This window comes from Gasterosteus aculeatus, chromosome 21, assembly GCF_964276395.1.
Source record: "Gasterosteus aculeatus chromosome 21, fGasAcu3.hap1.1, whole genome shotgun sequence".
Lineage (NCBI taxonomy): Eukaryota > Metazoa > Chordata > Actinopteri > Perciformes > Gasterosteidae > Gasterosteus > Gasterosteus aculeatus.
The window spans coordinates 11077534-11098468 of NC_135708.1; the positions used below are offsets into that span (position 1 = coordinate 11077534).

Below are 20935 nucleotides of genomic sequence, written 5' to 3' on the forward strand. Positions count from 1 at the left end.
TTCATAGAATTTTCACGAACTAATGTTGTGAAAACACTGATGGTAAATAGTCCACAAGAGTTTTGTAACTTCCCTTTTTTCAAGTGTTGCAGTGTTTTCAGAATACAAATGTCATGTACAGCCAGCTTTCCCACGGGATTATTAATAGTAGTGAACTAAAAAATTCATTCATATCCATTTCATTCAATGGTTGGTGTCTGTAGATATTTATATTCACATTAAAAGTTAACTTCTAATTGTTTCTGTCTTCATTCTAAATGATAATACAATTCTTCTCCTGGTTTAAATCTGAAGTTACACTGAATTTGCAAACAAGATCCCGTCAGTGCTTCCATCTCTTTTGGTGAAGTAATAAATAGAAGTGAATCCTTATAACAAGCAACAGAAGCACCTGTGAAACAATCTAATGATTAACATTATATATAATAATTCAGTATGACGAGAGCGATGATGAACAAACTTTGACAACACTAGAAAGTTGGCAGCAGCCTTTTATGAATAACTATCACCACCTCCAGTCAGGACATGAACAGGAATCAGGAAACATTTATTTGCCAAAATATGTCAAACGTACAAGGAATTTGTCTTGGCGGTTAGTGCGCGACAGTAGACAGACAAGACAACAGTGCACAAGTAATAAAATAAAGTAGAATGAAATGCTAATGCAATGGGTTAGTAAAATAAGGCTAAGGCTATGGGTTAGTATGAAACAAGGGAATAAAGTTAAAAATTTTAAATATTAAAAAGTTAAAAAGAAAAATATTAAGCATAAAGTGCACTAACGAACAAGTAACAGACAAGAGACAAAGTGACGCGTGACAACAAAGTGATGAATTGCAGTTAAAGTGGCATGTGCAGTATGAGGGGGAGTGACCGGTGGAGTGTTATAGTCAGTCAGTGGGGGACCGGGCTCTGTTGATGAGCCCGACTGCCGACGGGAAGAAACTGTTCGTGTGGCGGGAGGTCTTAGTCCTGATGGACCTCAGCCTCCTGCCAGATGGAAGGGGCACAAACAGTTTTTGTCCGGGGTGGGAGGAGTCGGCCACGATCTTTTTAGCTCGCTTAAAAGACCTGGAAGCGAACAAGTCCTGCAGGGACGGCAGATTGCAGCCGATCACCCTTTCTGCAGAGCGGATGACCCGCTGCAGCCTGCCCTTGTCCTTGGCTGTGGCTGCAGCGTACCAGACGGTGATGGAGGAGCAGAGGATGGACTCGATGATGGCCGTGTAGAAGTGGACCATCATCGTTTTTGGCAGGTTGAATTTCTTCAGCTGCCTCAGAAAGAAGAACAAGAGTCACTTGCTGAGAACTGTTGTTGGAGTTTCTCAGAGTACAGTCGTTTAGCATCTCTCACCGCCTTGCTAAACTTGTATTTTGCCTCTGTGTACAAGTCTTTGTCCCCACTCCTAAATTCCTAATCCTTTTGCAGGCGTAGTGTTCTGAGTTCCGCTGTGAACCAGGGTTTGTCGTTGTTGTAACTCACCCTGGTGCATGATGGAACACAGCTATCCTCACAGAAGCCGATGTAGGAAGTTACACCCTCTGCACAGCAAATTGAGCAGAGTTAAATTTCTGGTGTTGATAAAGATAGAGTCAATCGAACTCTATTTGGAATTGATCTAAATCTGTATGTTGTTAAATCTGTTTGATTTCACACTGCACCACAAAAGAGTTGGTGTCTGTCGGGGGAGAATTTGTTGAGATGCATGTTGTGAGAGTCTCAAGAACTTGTATGTGACCTCCCTTGGGAAACTCGTGACCTGACCTAGTCTACGATGAAATCCATATGTGGCTTGGGCAGACCATATCATGTTCTTTCATTTACCTTTCTCCTGTGTTTTCCTGTCCGTCAAAATGATTGACTTGGTCCCACTAAGAGGGTCGTGGAGGTCCCCAAAACAACATCTGGTTAGCATTCCTCGAAACTTCAGAGATGTATAAAAGCTCCTCGTCCCCCATAGAAACTTTGTCAGATCTTCCTGCTCCTTTTGGGGGAAGGAACTTTCTGTCCCTTTTCAGCTGAATTGTAGTCATTTGACTTCTGTCTGTGCTTACGGCTTGTGCTGATGATCTCTGTATTCTTTATCATTTTTTCTATATTCTAGTTAGTAATAAATACTTAATCACAAAGCAAGCTCAAGATACTTTTGATTTCTCACATGGGCTAAATCCACAAATTTCCACCAGTGTCAAAATGGAGTGTTATTACTGTTATTGTGAAACCAACTATATGGGTCGTCAGTCTCTCAGCTCGGGTGTAAGGAGTACCCTCTGCCATCGCGCGAACAATAATCTCGTGAGAGCAAGAATCTGGCGGGATTCAAGTTATTTACCTGCACAACTCAACTGGAACGCAACGGGCAGCACAACGTTTTCGAGGACAGTTTGTTCAAAATTGAAGAAAACGTGTTGCATTGTGTCGGTAAGTAACAGTTAATTAGATAACCTAATGAGTGCTATTATTATATACAGATGGATATATATTTAGACATTAGTAATATATTTATAGCCGCTGTAATGTAGGTTAACTGTTATACTGCCGCCTTTACTCCAGCCAGGCTAATGTCAGCTAGCTAGCAACCGTAACCTACGCCCAGAGCGGACAAACTACTGTAGGCTACGGTAACTGGCAAGCTAATGTTGCTAAGCTAACGTTAGCAAGAGTTTGTTTGTTCTACTTTCACAAGTTTTCTGATTACTGGCCTATTGCGTCTGACTGTGAGCAAAATAGAATTCCTGTTTAGTGTTTAAAGTTTGACGATGTCGTTACACGTTAAGTTACGTGACGGTACTTTAGTAATGCCAACATTCTTTCAAATAAATAAATGCTAGTTAGCTGGCTAGCTAAGAGCCAGAACCGGTTCCCACGTCTTAGCTGCATGAAAGCAAATATTCTCATACGAGGACTGGGTATATGTATATCTAAATTACATTTTGATTATCAGAAGTGTCGGTAGTTAATATGAAGTTGCTATCGGAAAGTTAATCTGAAGGACTCCTTTCTCAAATACGTTTTACTGTGCTTATAGTTACTCAACGCCGCAGGGCTCAAGTTTTGAAGAGGGGGGGGGGGGGGGGGCTGAACGCTACGGCTGACCGGGCGTGGACACTACGTGCAGCGGTTACGGTTACAGACACCGTCGGGAAGGTTGGAGGGGAGCCGGCGCGGACTTTTATTTCAGCGTTAGAAATACGATGTGTGGCGTAACACTTGAGAGCCCTGACGCCACCAGTTACAGCGCGTGGAAAGCTCTTCACAATCGAATGCATTTATTCCATGCTAAATGCATTAAGTCGACATTGACAAGAGCGCAAGTGCATAGAAACTGCTGTTTGACTAACGTTAGGCAGAATTACAAGTTAAAGCTCTGCAGCTCTGCTTCGTGCTGAGGTTAGCTAGGCTGTTCTTTTCTGCTGGTATTTTATGATAATGCCTAAAACAAGCGCACATGGGTATTTTTATTTTACTGACTGACTCAGCTAAAGAGCTGCTGGACAAGTGGAAATTTAATCGGCTTTGATCAAAGACTACTATTTCTGTGCTAATTCATGTTGTTTTCATGTGCTAAAAACTCTTGTTTTAGAGAGGCATGACTGGCTCCTATTTGGACTTGTTTGGACTTGTCTTATTCTATATCGGGGTCGTCGTGGCGCAGGGGTTAGAGAAGGGTGCTGGGAACCACAAGGTTGGTGGTTCGATTCCAGGCTGCCCCATGTTCCATGTTGAAATGTCCCTGAGCAAGACACCTAACCCCTAATTGCTCCCCAGGCAAAATGTGAAAAGCCATGGGTTTAAAGTGTAATGTAAGTCGCTTTGGATAAAAGCGTCTGCTAAATGACCAGAATGAAGCAAAACAGGTAAGCTTTGAATAAATACATTTGAAATCCTAAATTAATTAGGATTAACAAGTTTTTTTTGTAAATATGTTTTGTAAATGTATTCGCAGTATAAAGTAATGTCATTAGAAAAGTTACATTCTTTAAAAAACCCACTAAATTACCGTAAGCATGCCATAACAATGTAATATTTCTTGGCAGATGGTTGAGGGTGTTCTGAGGGCCAATCCAAAGGGTGAAGAAGTCCTCAATGAGTATGATAAGACTAAAACACTAACTGATGCAACCCGTAAACAAATGGTGAACACCCTGGTTGCAGATATGATGGAACTACATGGGTAAGAATTGCAGGTCACTTGGTTATGTCATGTCATGTGTTGTAGCTAAATAATGCTGTTCTGTATAAGTGGTAAAGGTGTATTTATTCTTACAAAACATACATGCTTAAAAGTAAACTATGACTTATTTTTAAAGGAGGGTTCCACCGTCTAGTGTAAGGACAAATTATGCACTGGGAATTGTGACTCTTTTTCCATACCTCCGTGATCCATTCTCCAAACTTGTATATGTAAGTTCTATCTGAAAACCAAATCAGTGTGATTTCAATATCTTCTTCACTTTTCTAGTTTGTACTCATCTTGTTTCAGATGAGTTTTTGTAGGTTGCTCACCCTTGCATTTTCAACCTGTTTTTTCAAATGTTTTGCAGTCTATTCACTGTCTACAATTTTTGTGTTGAGTAACTTATTCTTAAATTAAAGCATGAGATGCCTCTGTTTGGGTCTTTCTTTAAAAAGGAACACTACTATGATCCTGAGGGTAATACCGGCTTCATTTCATGGAGGATCTGTCGTGGTGTGATTTTTGATACTTGTTGTTTTTTGTGTTCTTCCATTTCCCTGGCAGTAGGAGACGGCGGAGGGCGAGATTGGTGCTGAACGAGACACACCTGGTTCCCATCCCACCTAATCACTTGTGCCATAAAGACAGGCTCTGCTCATCACTCCGGTGCCAGAGTATTCCCGCTCGTACCCGCTGCAACTTGTGGCTCCCGGCTCTTTTCCCCCGTGCTCGACGCCAGCCCAGCCAGCTCAACCTCCGTTGTCTCCTCCGCTTCCAGCGCCTTGTGTTTTTGTGTATCCTGCTGTGAGGATTAAACCTTTTGAAGACCATCTCGTCTCCTGTCTCTGCATTTTGGGGTCCACCGAGAACCGCACCGTGACAGAATACTCTGGCCAGTCATGGACCCCGCAGAGACCGACAAACTACGGCAGGCATTATCCATGCAAGGCACCCGAGTTGGACAACACGAGCAAGTAATCCACGATATCATGGAAACGCTCCAGAAACTCTCCTCCGGGGTCACCCAGCTCAGTAGTCGTCTGGATCAAGTAGTCACCCGGATCCCCTCGTTGGCCCCCACCGGAGATCCACTGGTTTCGGCCGCGGCAGCAGCAGCGCCCTCAGCCCCGCTTCCCAGCCCTGTCCGTGAACCTCACATCCCCACCCCAGACAGGTATTCGGGTGAGTTAGGGACATGCAGTCAGTTTTTACACCAGTGTTCTCTAGTCTTCGATCAACAATCTGTGACCTATGCTGCTGATAAATCTAAGATAGCTTTTATTATGAGCTTATTGTCTGGCCGGGCCTCTTCTTGGGCGCTAGCCATCTCAACCAGGGATTCTGCAGTTACAAACTCCTACCTGGCTTTTGTGTCTGAGATGCGCAAAGTATTCGATCACCCGGTGCAGGGTAAAGAAGCCGGTAACCGGCTCCTTTCCCTCCGCCAGGATTCGGCGTCAGTCTCTCACTACGCTATTGATTTCCGCATCTTAGCAGCGGAGAGTAATTGGGACGAGGCTGCACTACAAAGTGTTTTTCTAAAGGGGTTAGCTGACAGTGTTAAGGACGAATTGGCCGCACGTGATGAGACCCAGTCTCTGGACGATTTGATCTCCTTAGCTATACGGCTGGATAACCGGCTACGAGAGAGACGTAGGGAGAGGCTAGGCAGACAAGGAAACCCCCTCCCCTCCTTGCTGAACTCAGTCTCCGGCCGAATTCCTACAGCCATCTCCGGCCACCGTTCCTGCAGCAGCTCCAGGACCCCGTTTTTCTTCCACCCCCAGTCGTGAAGAACCCATGCAGTTGGAAAGGATGAAACTGTCCCTGGCCGAGCGGAAGCGCAGAGTCCGGAACAGGCTGTGCATCTACTGTGGGCAGCCCGGACACTTCCTCGCCACCTGCCCTCAGCTGCCAAAAGGGCAGGCCCATCAGCCACCGGAGGGACGCTGGTGAGCCGAACCACATCCCCCTCCACACCCTCCAACCGCATTCTTCTCCCCGGCATTCTCCGGTACGCCCAGAACTCCTTGCCATTACAGGTTTTTGTCGATTGTGGGGCAGATGATAATTTTATTGACTCCGAACTATGTACTCAAGCTAACCTGTCAACTGAGACTCTCTCTGTGCCCAAAGACGTTTTTGCATTGAATGGTCAGTTACTCTCTCATGTTACTCACCGTACTGCTCCTATTTCCCTCCAGCTCTCTGGTAACCATCAGGAGATATCTATTTTTGTCATTCCCTCGCCCACCTGCCCTCTGGTCCTAGGTCTCCCCTGGTTAAGATTGCACAACCCCCATATTGACTGGTCTAACTCGACCATCACCAATTGGAGCATTTTCTGTCATTCCCATTGTCTACATTTGGCTATCCCTTTCCGTACCCCCTCACTGCCAAACCTGTCTGAGACCATTGATTTGTCCAACGTCCCCTCCGCTTATCACGACCTCCAGGAGGTTTTCAGCAAGGACCGTGCACTGTGGGCGGCACGGTGGCGTGGTGGTTAGCACTGTCGCCTCACAGCAAGAAGGTCCTGGGTTCGATTCCGCCCAGTGGCCTTTCTGTGTGGAGTCTGCGTGGGTTCTCTCCGGGTTCTCCGGCTTCCTCCCACAGTCCAAAGACATGCTCTGGGGATCAGGTTAATTGGTGACTTTAAATTGCCCATAGTGGTGTGAGTGTGAGTGGTTGTGTGTGTCTGTGTTGCCCTGCGATTGGCTGGCGACCAATCCAGGGTGTACCCTGTCTATCGCCCGAAGTTGGCTGGGATGGACTCCAGCCCCCCCGCGACCCTGTGCGCAGGATAAGCGGTTTGACAATGGATGGATGGATGGAATTATTGCTTTAGAAGGTTTGAATTTGGTCCTACATCTGCAACTTGCAAGGTGGGGAAGAAATTAGTGAGACATTACATTTGGACGCCTGTTAATGTTACAAGCACAAGGTGGGTCAGATATTGCGGTACTGAGTACCAGGTTGGGTTGTACTTATGCACTGGATGTACCGACGATCTTCCTGTGTTCAAAAAGATCTGTGATATTATAATACACGAACAGCAAGCTTTCATAATATCCTGTAATGTACTATGACCACTTTAGTGCATACTGTATAGAAGACCAAATGAATGTGTTTTCTGTCATATCTGTGAAGGCACTGACTTATTTTAGACCATTTGACAAGCAATGCTCTAATGACAATAGTCAAAGAGCATACATAGTGCCTTATTGTTACATTTAGATAAATGTACAGCAATGAAGAGATTTGGTAATGTTGATGCATTTGAAGAAATAAAAATGTTAAAGTAGTGAACTTGTCATTCGTATTTCTAATTATTGACATTTCATTTAAAGATTTTTTTTGGTGTGGGGGGGCAGCAATAACACTTTAGTGTTAATGGGGCAACTCCTTTTATAGTATGCACATCACACTATAAGAGTTAATTAATGACTCTTGAGTATTAATTTCTAACACTACCCACTGGTGTTGAGAAACTAACGCTTGAGTATTGTTTAATTTCAACTATATAAGAGTTAAAATTAACTCTAACAGTGTTAAAATGGCAACACTTTAAAAAGTGTTACATTGACACTGTGTAGTGTGGACACAATGGGACACTTTAAAAGTGTTAAAATTAACTCCAATAGTGTTAATTTGAGTCTGTCCATTTTGCTGTGTGTGAACTCATCCAGACTGTCAGTAGCAGTAGCACTCCAGCGTGTTCTCCTCTCTGCTGGGGCATTTAATAAACTGTTTGTATTTAGGGAGTTCATGGGTGAGATTTCCTTTGTTAAAGTTCCCGAGGACAATAACTAAAGAGTCCGGGTTGGTCCGCTCCACACGCCGTATCTGGTCGGCGAGTGTCCGCTGTGCACGTTGCCCGCCGGCGGCACGTAAACACCGACCAGGATGAATGAAGCGAACTCACGGGTGGAATAAAAGGGTTTGCAGTTGATGAAAAAGGTTTCCAGATCAGGAGAACAGTGTTTTAGGATCACCGTTACGTTCGTTGCACCAGCTGTTGTTGAAGTAGAGGCAGATTCCTCCACCCTTTGTCTTGCCGGAGAGCTCCGTGTCGCGGTCCGCTCGGAGCAGCTGGAAGCCCGCCAGCTGGAGCGCGGAGTCCGGTATCGATCCGCAGAGCCACGTCTCCGTGAAGCACAAGACGGAGGATGTAGAGAAGTCTCTGTCTCTCCTCATCAGCAACTGAATTTCGTCCAGTTTGTTGCACAGTGAGCGCACGTTGGAGAGAAAGATGCCCGGCAGCGGAGTGCGAGAACCACGCCTGCGGAGTCTCACCAGCGAGCCGGCCCGTTTTCCTCTCGTCTCACCGCGTGACGAAAGATGAGCGCACCTTTGACTAGAATGTCCAGTAATTCCACGGAAGAAAGCAGGAAAGTTGGAAGTAACTCCGCTGGAGTTGTTCCACGGATGTTCAAGAGCTCATCTCTGGTGAAAGAGCTGCGGGAATCGCAGCAAACGTAATTAACAACAAAAACAACAAAAAACGAAGCACCGAAGCACTGTGGCGGCCATCAACGGCGCCATCTTGGATCGATACCAGATGGAACAAGTGACTCTTTCTGCTTTCGTCTTACAGTTCACACTGTAAATGGTTAAAGTGAGTCTCCAAATAAAAGGGACTGAACTAGCAGCTCACCTGAAACTAAGTAGACACTCAGGAACAGGCTGTCTGTCCCCATTCTCACAGCCTGGACCTCCATGACACTCAACATCTGGATTTTGTTAACTTTGTGTTGTTTTTTTAAAGAAAATTCACTATATAAATTCACACATTAACATGAGAACCTTGATTTACATCCCGCAAACACAAATACACAAACCTTTCATTTTAGTGCAGATTATAAAACAAACGATGTGAATTAACACAACCTGTAGGAGCCATATTGAGGTGTATTTCATGTTTCTTTCTTGTGAATAGTAGTGAGTAATATGGCCACAGGTCTGTTTACCTCACCTAGAGGAGCAATGCATTGTGGTCCATTACATTACATGTCATTTAGCTGACGCTTTTATCCAAAGCGACGTACAATAAGTGCATTCAACCATAAGGTACAAACTCAGGAGAACAAGAAACAAGAAAGTGCAATTTCCTCAAATAAGCCAATTTACAATTTGCTATAGATGAGTGACGTTACAAGTACAATTTAAGTGCTACAATTTGTTAGTCCTTAGTCGAGGTAGAGTCTGAAGAGGTGTGTCTTTAGTTTGCGGCGGAAGATGTGAAGGCTCTCTGCGGTCCTGATGTCTTCAGAGTCCACCGTCCCCTGATGGTGCAGACACTGATGGTGCAGACACTGTTGGCTATGCTGTTATGCTGTAAATTGCCTTTGTTTGAAGTTATCTTGGTTGCTAGTTTGTTCAAGCTCTTTCAGTCTTTTAGTGCCAGTTTGTGTTCTAGATTCTACTATTGAGTTAACTGCCAGTGTGCCCTCCTAACTCTGCTAGGTTTTGACCTGATCTAAGTCTGTTTTGCCTTGTTTTCTGAAGCAAATAAGACTTGTATCCTCAAACTCTCATTTTGTCAAAACACCACATGGTGTTTGTTCACTGATTAGGGTGTCAAGCTATTGGTGCTTTGCATTTTGAGGAGTTTCTGTCGAGGCCAATCGACCTTTTGTCTCCTAAACGACGGGGGAGCGGCCAGCGCAGCCGCAGCCGACACCTGAGAACACATCCACCCCAGCCGCTCTCTCCTCCGCCTTCTCCTTCAGCCACACTCCTAGGCCCACTGGTAGGGGTGGTGGCACAGGTCTACTCATTTCACCCAAATGGAGCTTTTCTCTCTACCCTCTACCACCATCCACCCCATTGTCCTTTGAATTCCATGCTGTAACAATCACTCACCCGGTACAATTAACCATCATTGTCCTCTACCGTCCGCCAGGCTCCTTAGGTCATTTCTTGGAAGAACTGGACATTCTCCTGTCTAATTTCCCCGAAAATGGACCTCCGCTCATCCTCCTGGGTGACTTCAACATCCAGACAGAGAAGTCACCTGACCTCTTACACCTACTCTCTTCAGGTCATTTCTTGGAAGAACTGGACATTCTCCTGTCTAATTTCCCCGAAAATGGACCTCCGCTCATCCTCCTGGGTGACTTCAACATCCAGACAGAGAAGTCACCTGACCTCTTACACCTACTCTCTTCCTTCGCTCTGTCACTCAGTCCCTCTCCTCCTACTCACAAAGCCGGCAATCACCTTGACTACATCTTTACTAGAAACTGCTCTACCACTAACCTCTCTGTAACTCCACTTCATGTGTCTGATCACTTCTTCATCTCTTACTCCCTTCCACTCTCTATAACTAACAAACCTCCCTCATTGACTAACTCTATACCGGCTCGTCGCAATATTCGCTCCCTCTCTCCCTCCTCGCTGGCATCCTCTGTTCTATCAGCTCTCCCTTCAACTGACTCCTTCTCACTCTTGCATCCAAACGCTGCTGCAGAGTCTCTCCTCTCAACTCTTTCCTCCTCTCTAGACTCTCTCTGCCCTCTTACGACACGACAGACTGGCAAATCCCCTCCGGCTCCGTGGCTGTCTCAACCGGTCCGTGCCATGAGAGCCACCATGCGAGCGTCGGAAAGGAAATGGCGTAAATATAAACGACCTGAGGACCTGCTCGAATTTCAATCTCTCCTCTCCTCGTTTTCTGCTTCTATCTCTGCTGCCAAAAGCTCCTTCTACCAATCCAAAATCGAATCCTCATTCTCTAACCCCAAAAAACTCTTCTCGATCTTCTCCAATCTCCTCGAACCCCCTACCCCTCCTCCCCCCTCCACCCTTCTTCCGGGAGACTTTGTCAACTACTTCACCAAGAAAATAGCTGACATACGCTCCTCCTTCTCAAACCCACCTCCTACTTCTCGCGTCCCACCGACCTCACCTCTTTCGCCCTCACTTTCCTCTTTCACCGCCCTCTCTCCTAACCAAATTCTTACCCTAGTAACCTCTGCCCGTCCGACCACCTGCCCTCTTGACCCCATTCCATCACATCTTCTACAATCTATTGCACCCGACCTTCTTCCGTTCCTCACCTGTCTCATCAACAACGCTCTGATATCTGGCTGTTTTCCCAATTCTCTGAAGGAGGCAAGAGTCAACCCTCTCCTGAAGAAACCCACCCTCAACCCTTCTGAAGAAAACAACTACAGACCGGTCTCTCTTCTTCCCTTTTTGTCCAAAACCCTTGAACGTGCTATCTTTAATCAACTCTCCTCTTATCTCCACTGTAACAACCTCCTTGACCCCCACCAGTCAGGTTTCAAGGCAGGCCACTCTACAGAGACTGCTCTCCTTGCTGTCTCTGAGCAACTCCACACTGCTGGAGCCGCCTCTCTCTCCTCTGTCCTCATCCTTCTGGACCTCTCTGCTGCATTTGACACGGTCAACCACCAGATCCTTATTTCCTCCCTTCAGGAACTTGGTGTCACAGGCTCTGCTCTCTCCCTTCTCTCGTCCTACCTCGATGGTCGCACCTACCGGGTAACCTGGCGAGGATCTGTGTCGGAACCTTGTCCTCTTACTACTGGAGTTCCTCAGGGTTCCGTGCTGGGTCCCCTCCTGTTTTCGCTTTACACAAACTCTCTTGGCGCTGTCATTCGCTCGCATGGCTTCTCTTACCACAGCTATGCCGATGACACCCAACTAATTCTCTCCTTCCCTCACTCGGACACCCAAGTGGCGGCTCGGATCTCTGCCTGTCTAACTGACATCTCTCAGTGGATGTCCGCCCACCATCTGAAAATCAACCCCGACAAGACTGAACTACTTCTCTTTCCCGGTAAAGATTCGCTTACCCAGGACCTGACAGTCAACTTTGGGAACTCTGTACTAACGCCCACCTCGACCGCTAAGAACATCGGCGTCACACTCGACAGCCAACTCTCCCTGACTCCCAACATTGCCGCGACAACGCGATCCTGTAGATACACGCTCTACAATATCAGGAGAATACGTCCCCTTCTCACCCAGAAGGCAGCGCAGGTACTGATTCAGGCTCTTGTCAACTCCCGCCTGGAATACTGCAACTCCCTCCTGGCTGGTCTCCCTGCCACCGCCATTCGACCTCTGCAGCTCATTCAGAATGCAGCAGCTCGACTGGTCTTCAACCTTCCGAAATTCTCCCACACTACTCCACTCCTCCGCTCTCTTCACTGGCTACCGGTGGCCGCCCGCATCCAGTTCAAAACATTGGTGCTCACGTACCATGCTGTGAATGGATTGGGTCCAGCTTACATCCAGGATATGGTCAAACCCTACATCCCAACCCGCACTCTCCGCTCTGCATCTGCAAAACTTCTCGTCCCTCCCTCACTGAGAGCAAAACACTCGACTAGGTCTCGACTCTTCGCTGTCCTTGCGCCGAAATGGTGGAACGAGCTCTCTGAAGACATCAGGACTGCAGAGAGCCTTCACATCTTCCGCCGCAAACTAAAGACACACCTCTTCAGACTCTACCTCGACTAAAGACTAACAAATTGTAGCACTTAAATTGTACTTGTAACGTCACTCATCTATAGCAAATTGTAAATTGGCTTATTTGAGGAAATTGCACTTTCTTGTTTCTTGTTCTCCTGAGTTTGTACCCTATGGTTGAATGCACTTATTGTACGTCGCTTTGGATAAAAGCGTCAGCTAAATGACATGTAATGTAATGTTATGTAGGTGTGTGAATGGTTGTGTGTCTCTGAGTTAGCCCTGCGATTGGTTGGCGACCAATCCAGGGTGAACCCCCTCTGCCCAAAGCTGGCTGGGATGGACTCCAGCCCCCCGGGACCCTGAGTGGAGGATAAGCGGTTTTGCAGATGGATGGATGGAACGTACAATAACAAGACTTTAGTTAGTGGTGAAATACCTGGAGAGGAATCCCTTGCATAAAAGTTGCATGGCTAATTTCAAGTCTCCTTTCATCTTCTTGCATTGCTCGGTGTGTCTTAAAGGGAAACTACATTCTCTTTCTGTAGAGTTGACTGCCAACCAGCTTTAACAAAGAAAACGGAGAATAAAAATGTATTATCCAAAGAAAAGGCAGTTAGGTCCTGTTATTACTAGTGGAATGCTAGCTAGCGTCATGCTAGCCCACAAGGGGCATGGGCACAAGGGGGGTTATGTTTTATTAAAATGTTGGATTTAATATTGTGGTTAAGGATAGGTTAAGGTTAGGATAGGGGTCCAGGGTGTGGCTAGGAATGAAATTGTGATCCGGACCCTGACTGGTGCCCGACCGGAGGCGGTGGTTCAGCCCTAATCGAGCCCCGGGATCAAGGCGGGGGTCAGGGACTTACCCGTTGCTGGATGCGGGGTCCTGTCCAGGCAGTGACGGGGCCTGCGTTCCACCCCGCGACATTGTGGCCCAGGTGGCAATGGACAAATTCGTGATTCGCTTTTTATAGCGACCCCTGCCATATGAAATGGCTTCGTCCACTGCCACCGTGTGCAAGGGGGGCAGATTCTGCAGGCCGGCAGATATGACTCGATCGCAATGTCGGCCCAGGATTATCATGTTCTACCGCATCCAGTTGGTTGTGTTATTTATGACCTCGATCAATATTTCAGGTTTTATAAAGGAGGAACACCGTCAGAGTCCAGATCTCAGGGAGGAATGGGAGAGAGGGGTACAGGAGGGAGGTTACATTACAGGTCATGTAGCTGACGCTTTCATCCAAAGCGACTTACATTACATGTGTAACTTATGGCTATTTATATTTTGCCAGGAGAGCAATTGGGGGTTAGGTGTCTTGCTCAGGGACACTTCGACTTGAGACATGGGGCAGCCAGGACTCGAACCACCTACCTTGAGGTTCTGGCCCTGCGCCACGACGGCCCGAGGTTAAGGCTAGGGCTGGAGTGGGGGGATGGGTTAAGGTTAGGATAGGGGTCCAAGGGGGGCCTAGGAATGAAATTGTGATCCGGGCCCTGACTGCCGCCCGAACGGAGGCGGCGGTTCGGCCCAGATCGAGCCCCGGGGTAAGGGCGGGGGTCAGAGACTAACCCGGTGCTGGAAGCGTTCCACACCTCAACATTGTGGACCAGGTGGCAATGGACAAATTAGTGAGTCGCTTTTTATAGCGACCCCTGCCATATGAAATGGCTTCGTCCACTGCCACCGTGTGCAAGGGGGGCAGATTCTGCAGGCAGGCAGATATGACTTGATCGTAATGTTCTACCGCATCCAGTTGGTTGTGAGGTTTGACCTCGGTCAACATTTCAGGTTCGGGAGATGAGGGTTTTATGAAGGATTTTTTCAATTTGTCTAAACATCCCCAGCGGGAAGGTTTGTGATCCGCATGGTGGACTGCTTGTAACAATTTAGGATTAGGCCACACTCAATAATCCAGATAATCATATAACTATGTTCTTAAAATGTTAAATTGTCTCATAAACATAATTAGTTAAACTTACATTTGGTTAACAAACAAATATCTCTTTTCTGTGATGCAAAACACATCTGTTTTAGTGAGCATCTAGTGAGCATCTTTTTTTGCAAAAAACAATCTTAAATACAGTAATTATGAATGATAAAGTCCCCCCCACACATCTCTGTCAATGAAGGACAAACACACATTGTGTGAGTCTGCGTCTTTGTACATATTATTGTGTCTTTAATGCAATATCCTTTACAATCCTACATTGTCTCATCCCTCGTACGCATAACATTCTTTTAATTGAAAATACCATTTCCAAATGAATACTATTCATTGCAGAAAGCTTTATTTCACGTGAGAACTCAAGAGTCTGACTAAACGACTTCCCCTGTTCTTGAAAGTTCTCAGAATGTATTGTGCATTTATATTTATTTAAATAATTGTCTCCAATTGTCATTTCATAACCAACAGTTTTGACTTAAACTGTTTGCACTTTAAGATTACCTCAAATATGAAACTAAATTCTCTCCAGGCTTACAGGAGGATGTGCTCTTCTTTCCTATTTACACATTAATGAATTATTCTTTACGGTCCATCTTGTCAACAAGATGGACTTTCTTCTACAAAGTGTAGATGTTGTGTGTTATTTTTACTTTGAGTGAGATAGTGGTGATGGTCATGAATCTGCATACACCTGTGGACCAGGTGAGCTGATTGTTGTGTGTGTGTGTGTGCGCGTGCGTGCGTGTTGTGGCCCAGCTGGTGAGCAGTGCCCCACATGACTAAGTGTGTTAGTCATGTGGTGAAGGTGATGAAGGCAACCAAGAGGCCTGGTGTTGGATGGGCGGTACGACCCCAGAGGATCCGCATAGGGAACTCCTCCCCACCAGGTGTCTCTGGTTGTCCCTCACAGGTGGATGGAATCAATCAGCCAATCAGGAGCCTTTTTAACCTCAACCAGAGGACACAGAAGGGGGACAGTCTTCAGCTACTGAGGAGGGAGAACCAGCCGCAGGGTAAGAGGCCTTCAGTGTTGCTGAAAACTATTAATCGCCGTCTTTCTCAGGAAGAACCTGACGGAGCTCCTGACGCCAACGGCCAGCCCAGTGAAGCTTTGAGCTGCCTTATTTCACCCCCTCAGTTTATAAAGTAAACTCTATAAACTATATTCACTGCAAATTCTGTTTCTGACCAGTTAGTGCACGGTTTACCCTTCCAAGGCCAGAGTCACGCATAAAATGTGTTCCCGGGAAGAATAATTACACCAATAATGTATTTTAAAAAGGTGTTTTTTTTTTTTTTTATAAACTGAAAACTAGAGGTGTAACGATTCATTTTAACAACGATTCAGTGACTTGAAATCGATTGAGTAACTTCACTGGACAGTGCAGGCAAAGTTTCTGAAATCCCTGTTTCTTGTAAGGAAATCCGGTTTAAATTATGGATATTATAAACAAGCAAACAACAATTAATGGCAAATGTATTAACCGTTTTTATTGTGCAACCATTTTCAATGTAAACATTACACAATAATTACACAATGTTTGGATCAATTCACAGAATCCCGCATTTTCAACCACATTGTAGGGTCTCATGTCTTTACAGATAAACTTGGTAATTGTTGCTGTGATGTTGAGTTTGGTGCTGGCGAGGCCTGAGGCGTCTGCAGAGCTGTTACCTGCTGCTGCTGCAGCGGTGACGCTGCTAGAGGTGCCTGACTGTCGGCGTTGTTTAATCCCACGGCGCCTTAGTAGATGGCCGGAAAGGTTTGTCGTGTTTGTGTGTTTTTTTTTTTATTTGGCTTCTACATATTCTACAAACAGCGACCGACTTATTTAGAACACCTCTCTGTTTGCAAAAGCCAAAATGTTTCCACACGATGGATCGCTAAGTTAGTTTGTAAATGTCTTGCTCGTAGTCGTCTCCTCCACGCTGTGTTCTGTTGCAGACTGAATCGAGTAACGTTTAATGTGTCTAAAGTGCTAAAAAACAAACACACATCCATACCGTTTTTGTACTTTAATCCAATGTGCAGTTTCCAAGTATCAATACAAATCGATTTGTAATCAATATATGTCGTCCAGAATGCCAATTTGCGGAGCACTGATCGATTCAGTTGGATTGCAGGAATATTAATCGATTCAGTGAATGAATCGTTGCACCCCTACTGAAAACCCAATTTAATAAAACAGCCTTACTCATTTTTTCACAATCCAATACACGTTTAGTCTTGTATGAACAGTTCAGCTGAACTATAATTGTACACAACCTCATCGTGTTGCAGCTTCCTCCTACATCACTTGTAGCTCTACGTTCATGTTAATACTCTTTATTTAGTTGGTGTCGCTCATGTTGAATAGTTACTTCCCCAAAAGAATCAAGGAGTTCTTGATAAAATCTACTTCCCCTTCTTAAATTTACCTGGCGTCGCTTCTGTCTTCTGCTTCCTTGCTGATCATTTAAAGGTTCCTATAAAAACAGTTAAAAATAACATAAGTTCAACATCCAGAAGGTACAAGAAAAACTTGCTGTAAAAATGTGAAAACAAACCACTCTGATTCAGATGGAGTCTTCATTTTGAAAACACACAGCTGCTCTGTCGTCGTTCTAAATGTACCTTTCACTCACTGATTTTTAACATGCGTTTGCAGCATTTTATTTTACATCAGGACGGGCTTGACACTGGTGCACACATTAACCCAGAGAATGGAGAAAGGAACTGCACTTTAAAATGGACTTTTTCATTTTAAATCTCTACCAGACGGCGTAGTCGTTTAAATAAACGCTATTTGTAACCCTGCAAACTGGAATGATCTTATCACCGGAGTACTACGAGCCTGAAGTACTTCTTCATGGAGTCACACATCATTGATGCAGCCAACCAGTGGAGCCAAACTTTGGCAGACTGCTTTGGATGCAGCGTGCGGGAAAACTGTGATTCCAGCTGTGCACGTTTTTTTTTGTGCTAGACCACTTTAGTTCACTCTAACAGGGACCCTTGTTTCCTGTGTTGTGGATTAATTTATTCACTAGGACACCGTGCTTGTGTAACCGCAAGATGAAAACTTGTTTTAATTATACAGAAACTTTTAGTATATCTGCCTACTTTTTAAATTCGTAAGCGTCTCGCACTCGTGGCGGTGAGACCTTCTGTACGTCTCGCCGTGCTGCCGTGATTTAGTGTCCTTATAAAACTTGTATTTTTAAGTAGAGGAGCACCTCTTTTATTGGGTTTTACGGCTGCGTGAGATCTCTGGGATTATTTTTAGATCAAGGCATTTTGACGGTTTTATTTTTAAGGTTGACTTTTTAACTGTTTTTGTGAGTTTAATAAATATTTCACTTCAAAATGAATTTGGTTTTGTATGAAACTGTGGCGCATGTCGGGTTTCTCTCCAGAACACCTCAGCCAGCTGGAGATTTTCACTACTTGTAGGAGTGGTCAGTAAATCAACGTGCATCTTTAATAGTGTCACTTCAACGTTAATTTTATTGAGCGGTCAGCAAACAGAAACGTAAATAACTCACAAAAAGAATTTGTTTCATCTCGTAATCCAGTTGAATATAGTTTCAACTTCCACTCTCAAAACTGAAACACACCTGGCTGAACTCAGGTGACGTTTAAATAGCGTCACCTATAACGTTTAACGCCCTCCCCCTGACATCATCACAAGCATTTCAGCCTTTACATCAACAAAAAGGCGGTTTCATTATGTTCATATACAAGTCGTGGAGTGGCTTTTACACTGCTCCTCCAGCCACTCAAAGCATCAGACGGCTCCAGGTTAAAAATCAAAACGGGTTTGAGAACTAACTTACTTATGACTTCCATTTAAATGATCATGAGGTAAAGATATTTATCAACTGAAGTTTAAGGTATTCCATATAAAGTTATCTGACTCCTCAGATGTGAATTAAAGGCTGATTTGTGTTAGTTGTTCACGCCTGCCTGAATCGCTTATGTTTGGTCACAATTTGAAAGAATTAACATAATGGTAACAATGAAAATTGTGCATTATTTGCATGCAATTGTTTATTCCTATCAAGGTACCGAAGCACACATCTGACCTTCATGTGGTCTGGGCAGAGATGTGGATGTGGGGGCCTGTTCGAGGTACCCAGGTGTTTCTGGCAGAAGGAGACGGAGGAGTTGAGCAAGTTCTCCCAGCTAGTTGGAGCCGATCTACCTGCTCAGGCGGAGCTTAAGGCGCTGGAGGAGCGAGTGCACAAGTAGAACCCCACAGACAGGAAGTTCAACCGGAAACATGGCCGTGGTCGCTGAGGACTCAGAATGCAGATAGTTAAGGTGCCTTCAGGAGTCACTGGCTGGGTTTACATACTGTGATGTGTGGGTGAAAAAATAAAGACAATGCTTCGAAAACTCAAGTCTTGTATTCATCTTACGTTATAACACAAGTGAACTCAATTCCGACAAAACGTCATTACAAGAAATCAACATGAATCTCTTTGTTTTAATACTTGTTCCTCCTCTGTAACGTGACGTCACCTCCTTCTCTTCCTCAGACTTTTCTGCTCTTTCAGCGTCATCATTTGCAGCTGGGACGCAGCTTTGGACCCGTCTGCCCTGCTGACTCTGGGAATTGGAGTGTTTTATTCCCCCGATGCCCTGGTGGGTTGTAGTCCCTGCTCTAACCACTTGGCGGGGATGTACCTCCCATTGATGACCAACCCTCTCATGACATCACAATACACACAGTTTAGAACCCTAATCACACTTTATTGGTTTGATTCATGTAAACATGAATCCTTATACAAGTCCTGTCCAGTCCTTAAGTCCTGAGGACCAGGTTGAGATTTGTCTTAGAAACATCACGCTTCTATTTGGTTTTCACAACATAGTTTGTTAACTGAAATGCAGGTTTTAGAGAGTTCTAGTACTCGCTGCTCAGTCAAAGATGATCAGATAACTGGAAAAGCTCCACCTCAAAAAACTAAAACAATAACCAGGCCAGTAAGGAATAACTTGTTTTTCAAAATAATCACAACCAGTGAGTCTCATCTTCCTCTTTTATGAAGGGAAATTTGTTAGGAAAAGACATTTCAGAGATAAAAAGCTAATAGTCTACGATGCAATGACTTGGGACGTGACTTCCCTCTAATAAAACTGGAGACAGATGTGGGAGGACGGCGGTTTGTCCCAAAATGAAGGTCAGATTTCTTTGACACGAATCACATAAAGAAGCTAATATCACTGCCTCCATTCACTAAAACACAATCAACACGACCTTGTTGTGCCTTTTGAGACGTTTAATAACTGTTGAGAATGGATAAGTGTGTGAATGCATGTACCTGTATCTGTTCAGGAGGAGGCGCTGTTGTGCCTCATATGGCATGAAGTCACATGTGACTGATGACATCACTACCTTATGAGGCCGATGTTCACCCTCTCTCTCTCTCTCTCTCTCTCTCTGTACCGACTCCCTCTGAGAGCAGCAGTCGTTCACTGTCAATAAACAATAAACCACGTGATTGATGACTGAAGAGACAAACATTATTTCTCTGTGCAGGTGAAAAAAAGTTCTACCTGTCAGCAAACTAAACAACTGGGCTGCTAATGTTTACAGGCTGAAACCCAGAGATTTTATGTAGCCTGATTAAAATGATGAGACAGGACACCAAGATGAATTCATTTTTAATGTGGGTCCTTTATTTGCCCCGACTGCCCTCCTGGAGCAATCTAAAATTTAGAAGACACTTAGGACAGAGTACAACAAACAAAACTGCTTTTTACTAAACTTTAACTTGTGTATGACATGACAACATGGAATAGAGCCACATATAAAACAACAGTAGTGACTTCCTCCTGTTAAGCAGAGACAAAGAACATTCACATCTGTCTCATGCTGTTCAACACTTACATCACTGTTATTCTTCCAAAAGTTGAGAAAATAATGGAGTCACTCGAGCGCCTGTGTGCACGGATCCATACATGTGTGATGATGACTCACCGCAGCTTCTGTCTCCCTCTAAAAGACGAATCGATATAAAAGAAGCAGAAGCGACTGCGCATGCGTGAGGACCGTTCTGTAATTCTCACAGTAGCAAAGTCATCCGGCGGCAGGCCGCGAGTTTGACTCCTATGATACTTAAAGAACACCTAATTGAGGCCGAGCTGAGGGAGTATAAAGACCAACACCTGGCTGGAAGGAAGGAAGGAAGGAAGGGTGGAAGGAGAGAGCAGACTGGGAACAAGTCCTACGTGGAGGAGCCTAAGAAGTAGATTTTTTTGTTTAAGGAACTGTCTTTCTCCTTGGGGACACACTGAGAATAAAACATTATTAGTAAACCATCTAATTTTGCCTGTTTGCTGGCCCTGCTCCCCCCCAGCTACCTCTTGTGACGTTA

General features: G+C 45.0%; 1 protein-coding gene across 1 annotated transcript in view; it reads right to left on the reverse strand.

The window, feature by feature from the left end:
- LOC120811683 (vascular cell adhesion protein 1-like) overlaps positions 1-20935 on the reverse strand; it is a 111864-nt gene that overhangs the window by 8815 nt on the left and 82114 nt on the right. The gene's annotated exons all lie outside the window — the stretch shown is intronic.